We start from the raw sequence: 16,560 nt of genomic DNA, 5'->3' as shown, positions 1-16,560 counted from the left end.
GTGAATCTAGATTAATAATTACATTGAAATTTATGACTTTCAGACTCTGATATACTAATCTTACTAGGAGTTTTTTAGGTAGCATAGTCTAAATTTGCTGCGATTGAAGCTAAAATAGCCAATTCATTTTAAACCAGAAAATCTAATGTCTATTCACAAAGAAGTGATGTATGTTTATATAGAGATGTTACAGCTTGTCCTGGATTCTAAATGGGTCTTTTAAAAGAAGAGTTTCTCCCCAACCTTATTTTATAGTGGGTTATGTTACTGATTTCTGTTGAGTATTGGTAATACATTTTTAATGGAGACATTTTTACTATTACTTGACAGAACACTTAAAGTTGCCTTAAACATTAAACCTTGTTTAATAAATGGCAGAAAACTGCAAAAATGAGAGAAAATTAGGCAAGTCTGTGCTAAATTAAGATCTACTGAAAAGAAATGAACAGAAGAAGCACTTCATTTTTCTGCAAACAGCAAGGAGATACACAGAAGTAACCGTTCATCTTACTGCAAACAGCATAATAAAAGAAGAGGAAATCCTAGCCAACATTTCAAATACCAGTTCTTTATTTACTTTTTTCTTTAACTGTAAAATCTCATATTAGTCTGGCTTCATATCAAAGAAACACTTGCAGTAGGTTGCATTAAATCACACACATCTGAAAACAACCCAGTGAGATCCACATTGGAGAACCTCAGAAAAAGAATGTCCTTTATTATCTCATGCTCTTCCAACAGTCACAGCAAATTAATCTCTTTATCTCTTATATTAATGCATACATAGTACCAGTTTAATCTGATTTCATATACCCGAGATTTAGTTTATTTGCACTAATAAAGTTTTCTAATGCAACACTCATACCTATGTAGCTAACTTGATGACACAGCACCTAGTTACTCCAAGGATATATTTATTAGCATATTTTAACTGCAAGTTTTATTTTATAGCCCTGAGTTGAAAAGCACATTGTGCTAGATAAAATAATTCTTCTACCACTTACACACACACATACACACACACAAGACTATTTCCTTTACAGATTATACAGAAAATGCTCTATTTTTGACAGGCCAATCTGAGAGGAGAATAATCAAGCAACCAAGCAGAAAAGGACTACTTCTTAAATATTCCTATTATACAAATTTGTCATTTGTAATTAGCCATTCCATTATTGGGGTTGATGTCTGTCTGTGCCGGGGGGGAAAAGGATTTCTCTTATCCTTTTACAAACATAGAATAAGTAGGTACAAATACATGCTTTTAAAAACAAATATATATTTTTAAGTACAAACCACACCATGTTTGTCTTCTTATACCTTAGAAAGAAAATTCTTTATATAAGTTTGTGCCATATATAATGCTGCTGAATTTCCATGTAACTAATATGCAAAATTGCAAGCATATGAACAAACACCAAATTTTAATAGAGACTTACAAAAATAAATGTAATTGGGGAAATAATCTTAGTTTATAATATCACAGACTGCAATAATGATCTCATTTTAATATGTTACAAAGTGTCATATCTAGAAGTATATGCCATTTAGAAATTGATCAATTAATATATAATTCAATTTAGCAAGCTGATAAATAACTGACAATCTAAGACACTTCTGGCAAATGAAATGGAATTATGTTTGAGAAAAGATATGTAAAATTTCCCACAATGCACATATCTACTTACAAGTGTATTCTTTTAAATGACAATTAATCCAAATTCCAATTTTTTCTATAAGCATGATATATGTATATGTAATATACTTGTGTGTGTATGTGAATACATTTTGTGCATTTAAAATAAATTGGTACTTTAGACCATAAAAACATTTCACATAAATTCACATTTGCAAATAGACTTACTAAATAAAACCTTAAAAAGAATTTATTAACTTGAGTAACTCAGTAACTCTCAAAAACATTCCAAGCTTTTCCACCTGCATGTCTTTACCCTTGGGGTTGCCTCCACTATGGTGGTATATTTGTCTCCTTAGTGGAACATAATTTTCTGGGCAGTAGAAACTATTTCATATAAATACATGCATTTTACTTTAGAGTGTCTATAAGTGGGCCTGAATATATTAGATACTTAAGAAACATATTCATTGATTAGTCTTTTCCTATATTAATTTAGGCATAATCCTTATAAAATATAATATCTGAATTAGAATTTCAGAGTACAATGAAAGTTGCAACCAACCTTAAATTAAAGCAAAGCAAGTTTGCAAACATATGCTAAACAGCCTATGCCTGTGAATTTATTATTGCAATTATTATCATAACTCAAGAAGACCCAAGTTATTCATGAGGGCACTGATCATATATTTTATTTTTAGGCTGAATATTTGTATTATTTTTTGTCATACATATGAAAAGCAAGTGGAGGAAATGTTGCTTAGAAAGAAAGATACTGGAGGAAAGAAAGTGTCTTTAACTTAGCATATCCTATGTAAATAGTGAGATGGGTCTTGACATGTTCCTTGAACAAATTTTCACACTTTAAGGGTCAACAGACTCAAGCTGTATATATCTCACTTCAATAATTAACACATGAAATAACTTTTTAAAAAATTATTCTAAAAATCAAAAGCAAGCATGTATCAGCACATCTACACTACCCTTGTACAATTAGTTTCTCTTTAAAACAGTATCTTCTAAAAAGACATGTACAAAACAACTGCCCAAAACTGTAAGGTCAGATTCAAAATTGCAAATAAAACTCAAGACAGCTAAGTTTTCTTCAATTACAAAATTTAAATTCTTTGCCTCATCTAATTTTGCCTAATGCATAGGTACATTCTTTATGTTAAGTAATCTTAAAAAGAATAAATTTAAAAGAAGTATGACTATTATATGCTGTGAATCTCTAATTTCCTTTGAGATAGAGTTAATTCTCTTCATTTTTCTCTTGTGTTTTTCTCTCCTCTTCTCTCTTTGTCTACATGCTCTCATGCATCCATCCATTCATTCATCCATCCATTCAATCAATATTCCCTCAACACAGATAAAACCATCAAAGCCAAGTCGTTTTGAATATTCTTGTGTCTTAACAAATTATTTGTTGGCAGGGCAGTTGAAATCAATTACATGTTGAATCTGATCACAGTAGAAGATGCCTTGACAAAATGACAATAGGAATATGTAGTTTTCATAGACACACAGCCAAAAGGAATTTTAGACATGGTATAACCAAACCAGCACATTTTTCAAAAAAATGTAGAGCAATGATTTTACTGATTTGTCCAAAATTACACAGCCAAAATTAGAAAAGGTGGGGTAGGAATTCAAGTTTTCTGGTTTCAAGTTTGGAGCTATTCTTTCTATATTACACTTTCTTTTTTCATGTCTGCAAACTTGCTGTTTATCCAAATGCATACATCTATATATTTATAAGTGATCAAGAACTGGTACTACTGTGGTGATTAGAATATCAAATTCATTTATTATGAAGCTATGAAGAATTTAGAAAATGATGAATTGTTACAAACACCTGAATGTTAAGCTGATGTTTTTACATAAAATTTACTCTTTTCCTTAGAAACTTTAACAATTTTAATCTGATAGGCTGAAATAAAGACAAAAAAATTCAATTCTCTCCCTTGGGGCAATTTGTCAGTCATGGCAGGATTTGTAATTCTACAGAACCATTCAGAATTAAGTCATCATATATTCCTACTGTTTTCTTTATCATTTAGCATTGGAGGTGAACTCCTATTTCAATGGCATTACAATACAGTGAATGATATATTTACAATACATTTACATCACATATACATGTGTGTCTATGCATGTATGAGTATATGATGTAAATGTTTTCTGACTAAATAACATTTGTTACATTGAGATTTCCTCCATGAATAAATTTTGTATTACAAATGTTTTCACAGTCTCTTCTTGTTCAACAGAAAATTTCCTAACATTCTCTAAAGTAATATCCCCACAGTCAGGAAATAGCATGTTCTAAACTCCTTCTCTTTTCATTAATGGGTATATTTTCCTTAGTCACCTTATTTAACCTTTCAAGAGCACTCTAGGGAAGTAAACCAAAACAGTTACTGTGTGTTGAAAAAGAGGTACTAGATTAGCATCAAATTCATGACAATTGGGCAAGTACTTTTTGATTTACAGAAAATTGCATTCTGTTGTATTTCTCTCCAATTCACAATAACTGAAAGAATAACAGCAATAGTAATTAAAATTTATTAGTACCAAACAGTGTGCTAATTCATTCACAGGCATTATTGCATTTAGTTTTGATGAAAATCTATTGAGGGAAATAAAGCTCAATTTAAATAACTTTCCCAAGGTGTAAAGCTAATAATTCTTTCAGCAGAATTCAGTGATTTTAGTTTCTAAACAAATTTCGTTAAAAAAATTGACTTATAATCTGGCAACATATTAACTGCAACAAATTTTTATGCTTTTTAAAATTCTCATAGTTATTGCTATGTAATTTTATTTGTATGTTAAAATTCTCAAACAGATTTTAATCTTACTGTTTGATAAATTTTTGTTAACTAGATCTGTTTTACAAAATTTCTAAGTAATGATTTTTACATACATCCCTGATAGATGTAAATCAATACATTAAATAATATTATATTTAAAAAGAAGTTAGTAGTTTACCTGAAGCATTTACACATTTTTTTTCTCAAACTTATGTTAAGACCTGGTTTTGGGCTAATTATCAAATGCATTTAAAGCTTTAAATTGATAAAAATTTCCATACTTTAATTTCAACAGTTATTTTAGGATAAGTTGTTTTTCAATAACATGTACTGTGGTATATTTTTAAATACTGAATTCAGAAGAAAACTCTAGCTCATCATTTTTAAAGGTTTTTTTTCCTTTCACTTTAGTGACTAATGATCCTATGAAATAATCTATGGATTATGGAATAATCTATGGATCCTATGGAATAACTCTATGGAATAATCTAATAGGGATCACTGAGCTTGGCGATTTAAAGAGATCTGGATTCTAATAGCAAATATGCTACTAAATCTTCTGTGACCTTGGGGCAAGAGTTCTCTACAGGGATCAATTTTGACCTCAAAGGGACATTTGGGGATGTCAGGAGACACTCTGATTCTCACAACCTGGAGTCACTACTTGCTTGTAGATGGTAGAGACCTAGGATACTGTTAACATCCTAAAATTCACAGGTCAGTACACTGCCACAAATAATTACAGGTCCCAAAATGTCAACATTGTAGGCAAAGCTATTAACACTCTTGAGCTCATTGTACTCTTATTTTAAATGAAGGAAAGGTGACAAATAACTTACAGTTTTCCTTTTCCATTAAATGATTCATAAACAAATCAAGATCTTCAATAAATTTCATACTTTAAAATAAAGGTCACACACATGCATATAAATACATATGTAGAAATTTTACATGCCAAATGGAAAACACACCTTGTTTTTGAACATGCATGAAATATTTACAGACCATATACTTGGCCACAAAAGAAGCCCTAGTAAATCTGAAAACTCATAAAATGTAGATTGCTTCCTGAATGAAAAGCAAAATACTAATACTAATAAAAATAAAAGTTATCAAAACAATAATAAGTATAAAATAAAAGTATCAAAATGTTGCCTATGTTTGTGAACTAAAAAAATCTTATATTATTTAAAACAGAATGATAATTTTAAAAACTGTGTAACAAATGTAAGGCAGGGCTAAAATAGACAGAGAAAAGCATAGCTTTCAATTATATTTATCATTAAACTAACATTAAAAAGTTTGAAAAAGACTAATATGCAACTTGATGAGGGCAAAGAGCAAAAAAAAAATCTCAGAGCATAAGAAAAGAAATAATGTCCAGCATAGAAAAGAATGAAGTAATCATCAAAAATAACATGGAAAAATTATCAAAGTCAAAAGCTGATTATTTAAAATGTAGATAAAATGCATAGACCATATGCAAGCTGCAACAAGAACAATGCAAAATGACACAGCAGAAAAACGAGAAAGGACCAGTGTGCAATAGAGAGTAAAAATAATTTAGGTGTACTTATATTTATACATGAAGATGAAATGACAAGAAAGGCACAAAGAAATCTTGAATCAAGTATGGGTATGTGTCCCGACCCGCGGGACAGACGAACCTGGACCTGAGGGAGGGAGTGAGAATTGGGGGACAAGAGACACAGAGAATGGAGACAAGACAGGATTCTGATCAAGTCTCAATTTATTGAGAGTAAATCCAGGGTATTTATCCAGCGGGACGGGGGAAGTGCCTTGTATCAGGCGTTAGCAGGTGATAGGCGTTGCACGGTGGCTAGGCCAATCCGCAGAAACTAAGATAGCAAAGGCGGACCAGCCGAGGCTAGTCAGCAGATATCTGGGCAGAGCAGAGCAGACATGAGAAAATAGAAACTTTACTTGAGATAAAAACTTAACTTGAGTTAGTATCCAAGATGGTGTTGGACCACAAGGTGGTCAGTAGATGGCGCCAGACACCAAGATGATGGCCGGCACACTTCCGGTGCCATAAGCGGCTCCCCACAGGTCCCCCTTTTTTATTATTTTAAAAAGATGGAGACTGCAACAATGGCCTATCCCAAGGGGACTGTGCCTGTCTTAGGTCGGGACACCACAAAGTAGGCAATCTGCAACCTTACTCGTCATGGAGGTTCAAGGCAGCATAAGGCCAGGCCTCTGTCTTAGGTGGTGGATTGCTCAGACTAAGGTGTCCAGTTGCCCATCATTGGCTACCCAGTCTTGCACTTTGAGATGTGCAGATGGAGTGTTTTTTATAGGTGTTCATTACCATCGCAACTTTGCCGTGACCAGTCTAAGATAGCGGACCTGAAGGGGCTGCATTTTTATGGCATTTTAGTTATTGTTTCAAGAAGGCCATCACTTTATTGAAGAGAATAGGTCCTAGCTAAAATAGTATTAGTAAGCCATGTAAAGGTAAGGCAATAGTCTGTGATGATTCGTTGACAGTAGTTCGCAGGAAAATTCTCTGATAAGTTCTTTCAATGTTTGAAGTCTTCTTATTTATGCCTGTAATGAATCTTAAACAAACAGCTTAACAATTGCAGTTCAGTTATAACATCATCAGAGATAGGGCTTGAGGGAGGAATAGGTTGATACTGTTTCATAAGCATCATAACGTGAAAAGTATCAACTGGGGTTTTAATGAAAGCCAGGAGGCGCTTGAATATACATGAACCTATAGATATTAAGAGAAGGATGATAATAAGGGGTCCTAAGATGGAAGAAATCAGGGTAGTTAGCCATGGGGATTTATAAAACAATTGTTGATACCAGGTTTCTTGGGGTTCCCGCTCGCGTTTACGGTTCGCAATTCCTTCCCTAAGCTTGGCCATAGATTCTTTAACTATGCCAGAATGGTCAGTGTAAAAGCAACATTCCTCACCTAATGCAGCGCAAAGCCCTCTTTGCTTAAGGAAAAGTAGGTCTAAGCCTCTTCTGTTTTGGAGAACAACTTCTGATAGGTACATAAGGGATTTTTCTAGATGGGTAATGGAAGTTTCAATGCGAGTTAAGTCATCATCTGTTGCAGCTCTTAGGTTGGAGAGGAGATTGTTGAAGGGAGATTGAGGCAATGCCGGTACCTAGGCCAGCCACACCAAAAAGAGAAGCAAGGGTAACAGCTGTGATGAGCTCTCTTTTTTCCCTATGCATAGCTGGAAGCTGTGTATCCCAATACTGATAAAGGTCCTCTCCGTTACGGAAGAGGATATGGGGCAACAGTGTTATTAAAACACACATTTCTCTTGTTTCAGCAAGAGTCTTCCTTGACACACAAGGGGTAAGCCCTGTAGAAGAACACAGCCATTTTGCCTCTACTGGGGGAATATAGTATTTACCTTGTGATGAAGAGAACGATTGTGCACAGACCTTCTTTTAGGGAGACGGGGACTTTACCAATGCAATGCCCAGAATGAAAAACAGATTGCATGGTAAGACCAAGTTTTCTGCTATGCCAAAGACATTGAGAGGGATTGTCCTCATTAGAAATATTAAATGAGGCATTAAAGGCTATGGCATCATAATAAGGATGCTGGGCAGAAAGACACAGTCAACAACTGCGAGTAAGATTGGGAAAGGAGGAGTTTAAGGAAAGGAAAGTAGCTTGTAGCACTGGCCAGAGTGGGTTATCAGCTGGTCCAAGTGCAGTGGAAGAATCTGTATTATTAAGAGTAACAATAGGAGAGGTGACAGGATGACTCTTACTTGACTTGTGAGAAGGAGTAGTTGGAGGCAGGGGCACAAGCACTTTATTTGGCCCAATGGCAGATGTTTGCTGTATTGTTTCCTTTTTTATTCTAATAAGACCTCCCAGGTCAAACCCTTCCACATAGATCCTGATGCCCCAAGTTCTACCGATCAGCCAAGAGGGATCATTAGGAAGCTGTACGGTAAAGTTTAATTTATCACAGTTTGATCTATCATATAGGTAATTAATGGAGTGGTCACGAGGTTTGCATCCAAAAGGAGCACAAGTTAAAGTTAAGTATTGATCAGCAGAGGAGGGTTTCCAGGCAGTGGTTAATGTTTCCCACCCCCAATATGGACAATAATACTGATTGGGAACATTGCAATACCGTTTTCTGGGGTTAGAGGACGGGCACAAATAGTACTGGGCTGTGTAAAGGCATGGTGTGCCCTCTGGAAGCAGAATAAAAGTACAGGCATAAACAATGAAAGAGGGACAGCCTGTTGTGATCTGAGTCTGTACAATTTTTGAATCTTCCCATCGTGCTAAGGTCCATTTCCAGGGCTGGTGAGGGTTGGAATCGGAGGTATGGGAAGAGTTACCCAAGCTATTGAGCATACTTAGTAGGAGAAAGTGTAGGGTGGCAATTTTGAATGGCAGTAAGCTTAACAAAACCATATTGATAAAGGCTATTGGTTTCCTTGATTAAGGAAAACAGATTAGTAGGATTATGCACCCTGTAGCGCATAAATATGCTGTGGCAAGCAGAATTCTCTCCAACGGATTCCAATCCTCAGGGGCGACTGTCAGTAGTCCGATTGCAAACAGCAGGGCAAGGGAACCAATCGGCAATAAGAGCAAGGAGTTCATGTGATTTTAATGAGGGGGTATTTACCAGTAGATGGATTCTTAGACGTCAGTCGTCTGTCAGCTTAGCCATTGTTGAATAGGTTATAGCGGGGCTTGCCGGTTTATTAGTAGCTTCAGCTGTGTTGGAGAAAGAAAGAGAGAAAAATGCCTTTTCTCAGGGCAACTTTTTTGCCCTGGACAGATTGTTATTATCTATTTGTTTTATTAATCGCTCTGGCAACCATCTGGCTGAATCAAATTCTTTGGAATATATACAAACTGATCCTCTTCCCCATCAGGACCGGATCCGGTCCTCGCCAAATGTTATCCAATGGATCTTTCCAGAGGACTGTGGCGAACTGTGTTTTTGACTCTGTGCACCAGAATCATCCTGCAGCAGAACGTCCATCTCGATCCAAGATTAAAAAATTTAAAATTAAGAGTGAATGTGAAAGTAAATTTCTGGGTGACTTTTTAGTGGGATACCACCCCCCCCTTTTTAATTTTTTCAATGGTGGTTTTTAAAGATAAATTTTCTCATTCTACTATTCCCTGTCCTTGTGGATTATATGGTATGCCTGTGGTGTGTTTAATTTGCAACTGTTGACAGAATTTTTGAAACATTTGACCTGTGTACCCGGGACCATTATCAGTTTTTATATGCTGAGGAATTCCTAGCACAGCTATGGCTGCCAACATGTGTGCAACAATTTGTTTTCCTGCTTCACCCGTTTGGGATGTAGCAAATATAAATCCACTAAAGGTGTCTACATTAAGATGCACATATTTAAGATTACCAAATTCTGGGATGTGTGTTACATCCATTTGCCATAATGCATTGGGTACTAGACCTCAGGGATTAACCCCTAGAAGTGGTGTAGGTAAATGTGTGATGCAGCTTGGACATTGTTTAACTATTTGGCGTGCTTGTTCTCTGGTGATGTGAAACATTAGCCATAAGGTGCGAGCATTAAGAAGATGCAGCTTGTGAGTTTCAATAGCTTTTGTGACTAAATCAGGTAATTTGTCGTTAAGGATAATGTTTGCACAGCATGCAGTACGTGTAGCTTGATCAGCTAATTGATTTCCTAAGGATAGTGGTCCAGGGAGATCAGTATGGGCTCTAAGGTTACCAATAAAGAATTGTTGGGTTCTGTTTTGAATAAGAGATTGTAGCTGAATAAACAGACAAGCTGCTTGAGAAACATTTTTAATTTGAGCTGCAGTTTTAATAATGGCACAGATTGAACAATATAAGCACTATCTGTATAAAGATTAAAAGATCTGTTTGGATAAGCCGAAAACACTGCTATGACTGCTTGCAGCTCCGTTAGTTGAGCAGAATCACAGTGTGTTCGGAATTGAATAACTGTATCATTAACAACATAAGCGGCGATACCTGATGAGGACCCATCAGTAAAGATTAAGAGGGCATTTTTAATTGGCTGCAAGGATGTTTTAAGTGGGAATATAAAGTCATGAGTGCTAAGAAACTGCAAAAGTTTATTATTAGGGTAATGATTGTGTATTTGGCCTGAATAGGAAGCACAAGCAACAGGCCAACAGTCTGTAGTTTGGAAAAGCCAATTAACCTGTGTCATAGTATACGGTTGAATAATTATGTTTGGATCTTTACCAAAATATTTAACACTTTGTTCTCGACCTAAAAGAATGATATCAGCAACTGCCTGATAGTAGGGATAAATAGTCTTTACAGGAGAAGCATGCAAGTGAACCCACAAAATAGGTGCCTTTTGCCAAAACACAGCTGTAGGTGTATAAGCTGTTCGACAAATCACTAGAGCTAATGGTTGAGTATAATCCATAAAAGTAACAAATTGTGATTGAATAGCTTGCTCTACTTTATCAATTGCTTTACATCCTTCAGGGGTAATGGGGTGATGGTTCTAGGGGAATTGGGGTCAGAATTTCCCTGAAGGAGGTCAAATAATGGTTTGAGGTCTCCAGTGGTTAATTTTAAGTAAGGTCGGAGCCAATTAATATCTCCTAAAAGTTTTTGAAAGTCAATTAAAGTTAACAATTTATCTGGTCTTAATTTCATTTTCTGGATGGTGATTTTATTCCCATTTAAGTGAAACCTTAGGTATGTGTTTTATAATATACATTACTCATTTAGTTATTATTTTCATCCGGGTCAACATGTCTGGGTTTATTTTCTTCGAGGGAATCCAAATTGAGGTTTCATCACCTGTAATGATAAGAGCAAATCCCCTACCCACACCTTTATCATGCCTGGGTTCCATAGATTATTTTTAATATTTTTATAATAGCTCAGCTATTTTAAGATTAGTATGAGCTCTTATATGCATGATAAGAAGAGGATTAGTTTGACTTTTGACTAGTGTTTGTAAATGTAAAAACATTCGGGACAGTTCATTTTCTTTAAACAAAGAAGCTTTCTTAATGTGAGTTAAGAAATGTTTGGCAGACAGACTTAGAATTAGGAACACTATTAAGAGGTTGTGGAAAATTTTACAATACCTGAATTACAGCTACTAATTCAGTACGTTGGGCTGAGGTATAAGGTGTTTTCTAACTTTTGCTTTCCCCTGGGGTGACATATGCAGCCTGCCCATTATTATTATCATTAGTAAAGATGGTAATAGCTAGCGGGGAAGCTGGAACTATTTTAGGCAAAATACATTGCGTTCATTTTTAAAAATTATAAAAGTTTTAACATAACAAATGATTATTCATTTGTCCTTAAAAGTCATTTAACGCTATTTATCAAAAAGTATTGAAGGTAAACAGAGTTCACACACTATGCGATTAATAAATCAGAATTTCCTTGTAAAATATTAAACAGATTTTTGTAACATATAATTAAGAATTCTTAAAGTGGCAGGTAGAAGAAAAAATGAAAGCAGAGTGTTAATAATGATGTGCCCATAGTAAATTGACTAGATATAAAATGAATTTATTAGATTGATTGAAAATGAATGTAGGGATGAGGATTTTTTATAATTGGTTGTGTGTTTTTGCTAATTTCAAATTTGTTGCATGCAGTTTTTATGATATTTTTCTACAATAGTGGCTCAATTACAATTTGCTCACATAACCGGGCCCAGTTTGGTCCCCTGGGAACTGGCTAGGGACCAAGAGGAGCTTTCTGGGACCTAGATATCTTTATGAAAGTACATCTCTGTCTGGGAGGATAGCCAGTCCTCCCAACTAGAGTGCACATTGTAATTGTTTCTTTTTCAAGGTTATGTGATAGCAACATGAGCTGCATGTAATGGCAACATTAGGTGAATAGGTCAGATGCCACAAGTATATTTTTTCTTGCATTTAGCTTTTAAATTTGATTTGTTTTCAACTTAAGTCATAGTTATTTTGGGATAAATTTAGTTTCTACCTAAGTAGCTTATATAAACACTGGATAAAGCATTGAAATATTTTGGCTTAAAGGAATTTAGGTATTTATATGAGTTGAATATTATTTAGTCAGTAATAGATTTATTTACAGCAATATTACTTAGATTAATAGAAACAGTTTTTTTGCCAGTATAATGATACCCAGAAGAAAATCAGTGCATTTTATACAGATAATGACATGATAAATTAACGTAAGCTATTTTGATAAAACATAGATTCTTTGCCTTTTACACTGATTATTTAGAAAAATTTTTTATATCTATTAAGAATCCAAGAAAATGTTGTTGTTTTAGACTCATTAACTCTTTCTTGATTTGGACCATAATTTCCACCTTTATAAACCTTCAGTAATTATTATATTAGTTCAGGCTTTGTCTTACATTTTTCTCATTTTGTAACAGTTATTCATTTTATCTTAAGATAAAACTATTTTCTTTATTAATAAAAATACATCATTCATATTTTTATATTTAAATCATTATTTTAAACAAATATTTTACCACATATAATTACCATCAAAATTGAATTTGTTAAAATAATGTTAAATACTTAGAATATTTTAGTTAATGCATCTTTGAAACAGTAATATATAGTTTTAACAAGAATTTTTAGTTTTAAAGTTCTGATAATATATTTTTCTTTTCAAACATGAATAGGAGCTAAACTCATGGCTAGTTTCCAAATTGCTGTTTGTCGAAAATTTAAGTTAACAAAAGGAGATGGGGCTGCCATTCCCATTCTGAGTCATAGGATCTTATCTGTAACATTGGTATAAATTTCAGTAGAATAATTATTTTGATTAAACCAAGGTAACTTAACAGAACACTTTGAGTCAGAACTATAATCTTGAATTGTATTCCGCTTGGGGACTAATTTGTTATAATTCCATAGGAACCATTAATGAGTACTGACTCTTGTTCTGCAGTAATCCTATTGAATGTTTTTTGACTCAGATGTATATGAATTTTTATATAAAGGCAGCTTATTAAGAACTTTTTCTTTGCTGAAGGTATGGTAAAGAAGCAGTCTTGTAAATCTATCATAATAATAGGAAACATTATAACCAGTATGCTGAAGCCAATAACTTTTTGTGTGACATGTTTAAAAAGTTTCTTAAGTAGAGCATCAGAAACCTCCATATCCGTGGAGTGTAACAATTTCTTAAGTAAAGATAAATATTCCCATTGTATCGATGGTAAGTTGCTCATTATAAGACATAAATTTAAAAGCCCTCCCAAATTCCAGGAGGTGTGTACACTTTCGGCTCCTCAGTAAAGGTATATTCCTATGCTGTGACATAAAACATAAATCCGAAAGCCCCTCACAAATTCCAAAGGTGCCTTATCTCTTGTGGGAACCAGAGACAAACTTCTTTTAAAAATTCAAAACATTTCAACAAATCTTTAACTTTAACCTTTACTCCTCGTGTCTTTAAAGCATGTTAGACCTTCTACAAAAGTTTCATGCTTGACTAATTGCTTGTCCCATAATTGCGCTGACTACTCACCGAGGATCCTGTCTGCAGGGCAGGTTCCCCCGCAGTGTCCTCTATGCTGCTCCTCTTGAGCCTCTTATTTGTGCCTTATTCTTCTATATCGACCCGGCCGGGGTTTCACAGTCAGCGTTCTTCACTGGACCCCTCGTACTCAGGTCCCTGTTCGGGCGCCACTTGTCCCGACCCGCGGGACAGACGAACCTGGACCTGAGGGAGGGAGTGAGAATTGGGGGGACAAGAGACACAGAGAATGGAGACAAGACAGGATTCTGATCAAGTCTCAATTTATTGAGGGCAAATCCAGGGTATTTATCCAGCGGGACGGGGGAAGCGCCTTGTATCAGCAGGTGATAGGCATTGCATGGTGGCTAGGCCAATCTGCAGGAACTAAGATAGCAAAGACGGACCAGCTGAGGCTAGTCAGCAGATTTCTGGGCAGAGCAGAGCAGACATGAGAAAATAGAAACTTTACTTGAGATAAAAACTTAACTTGAGTTAGTATCCAAGATGGTGTTGGACCACAAGGTGGTCAGTAGATGGCGCCAGACACCAAGATGATGGCCGGCACACTGCCGGTGCCATAAACGGCTCCCCACAGTTATGTTAGGTAATATAACTTCATTTAAGCAAACATATATCAGACAAATAAGGTAAATAAAAAAAGCCTGGGTTTTCACCCACACAATTTTCATTTGGGTTTTATTATCTTTCAATATTTAAGATTTCAGGAAGCACACACAATATTTAAATTACTGTTCCCTTTAAAATCTAAGCACATAAAATGCTTCATTCATGCAAACATCAATACAAAACTGACTTTATAAGGAATTAAAATATGTGATACTTGAATATTGGATATTTCATTCTTAGGTTTTCTGGATATTATGAAGGATATTATGTAATATATAAAATATAACATCACTGTGTACCTAGAATGTACACCTTTGTATTTCTCCCATTATTGATTCTTCTTTTCCTTAAAGTTTCTTATAAAGCTCATCCTGAAACCTTTGTTGAATAGCACCCATCCTAGAGTGATTTTTCTCTCCATCCAAACAAATATATATAACTTCTACCACTCAAAATTCGTAGTTGATTAACTATGGTCTTGAATGATTTTTCAGTGGAAATACATTCTTCTCTAAGCAGGACCTCCTTTTGAAGGTTGAGTCAGAATCTGCTGCTTTCCTTTTAGATTTCCCATATACCATTAAATAAATCTAGGCAAGTAGAGGGTCCTTAATTAATGTTCTTCCCCTGAAGGAAACATTTTCTTATGCTTTTACTTTTATATACAAATTGTAAGTCTCAGTTTTCCTAAATGTACTGTGATAAAACTATTTAAAAATGAGAAGGGAAAGTCATGGACCAAGAAGCCAAATTTTCAATGATTCTTTCCAGAACTTTCAGAGGAGGGCATTTATGTTGCAGTGTGACATTCCATCACATTGAAAGTCAAATTCATAAAGGGATTTTTCCTTTTTTTTATTTTTTCTTTTTTTTAATTTTTTTATTAACGGAAAAAAAAAAGAAATTAACACAACATTTAGAAATCATACCATTCTACATATGCACTCAGTAATTCTTAACATCATCACATAGATGCATGATCATTGTTTCTTAGTACATTTGCATCGGTTTAGAGGAACTAGCAACACAACAGAAAAAGATGTAAAATGTTAATATAAAGAAAAGAAATAAAAGTAGTAATAATAGTAAAAAACAACAACAACAAACAAACCAACAAGCAAACAAAAACAAAAAAAACCCTATAGCTCAGATGCAGCTTCATTCAGTATTTTAACATGATTACTTTACAATTAGGTATTATTGTGCTGTCCATTTTTGAGTTTTTGTATCTAGTCCTGTTGCACAGTCTGTATCCCTTCAGCTTCAATTACCCATTGTCTTACCCTGTTTCTAACTCCTGCTGAACTCTGTTACCAATGACATATTTCAAGTTTATTCTCGAATGTCCGTTCACATCAGTGGGACCATACAGTATTTGTCCTTTAGTTTTTGGCTGGATTCACTCAGCATAATATTCTCTAGGTCCATCCATGTTATTACATGTTTCATAAGTTTATCTTGTCTTAAAGCTGCATAATATTCCATCGTATGTATATACCACAGTTTCTTTAGCCACTCTTCTGTTGATGGAGATTTTGGCTGTTTCCATCTCTTTGCAATTGTAAATAACGCTGCTATAAACATTGGTGTGCAAATGTCCGTTTGTGTCTTTGCCCTTAAGTCCTTTGAGTAGATACCTAGCAATGGTATTGCTGGGTCGTATGGCAATTCTATATTCAGCTTTTTGAGGAACCGCCAAACTGCCTTCCACAGTGGTTGCACCATTTGACATTCCCACCAACAGTGGATAAGTGTGCCTCTTTCTCCGCATCCTCTCCAGCACTTGTCATTTTCTGTTTTGTTGATAATGTCCATTCTGGTGGGTGTGAGATGATATCTCATTGTGGTTTTGATTTGCATTTCTCTAATGGCCAGGGACATTGAGCATCTCTTCATGTGCCTCTTGGCCATCCGTATTTCTTCTTCTGGTAGGTGTCTGTTTAAGTCTTTTTCCCATTTTGTAATTGGGTTGGCTGTCTTTTTGTTGTTG

At 34.9% G+C, this 16,560-nt stretch overlaps 1 long non-coding RNA gene across 1 annotated transcript; it reads right to left on the bottom strand.

Annotated features, from left to right (window-relative positions):
- Positions 1 to 6,181: 6,181 nt before the first annotated feature.
- Positions 6,182 to 14,375, bottom strand: LOC143655847 (uncharacterized). The gene is made up of 2 exons (XR_013162297.1): positions 13,953 to 14,375; positions 6,182 to 9,187 (listed from the first exon to the last, which is right to left on the bottom strand). It is a non-coding gene; the product is annotated as an uncharacterized LOC143655847 (long non-coding RNA).
- Positions 14,376 to 16,560: the final 2,185 nt, after the last annotated feature.

Source organism: Tamandua tetradactyla, chromosome 14 (assembly GCF_023851605.1).
Source record: "Tamandua tetradactyla isolate mTamTet1 chromosome 14, mTamTet1.pri, whole genome shotgun sequence".
NCBI lineage: Eukaryota > Metazoa > Chordata > Mammalia > Pilosa > Myrmecophagidae > Tamandua > Tamandua tetradactyla.
This window is presented reverse-complemented; position numbering and strand designations above follow the sequence as displayed.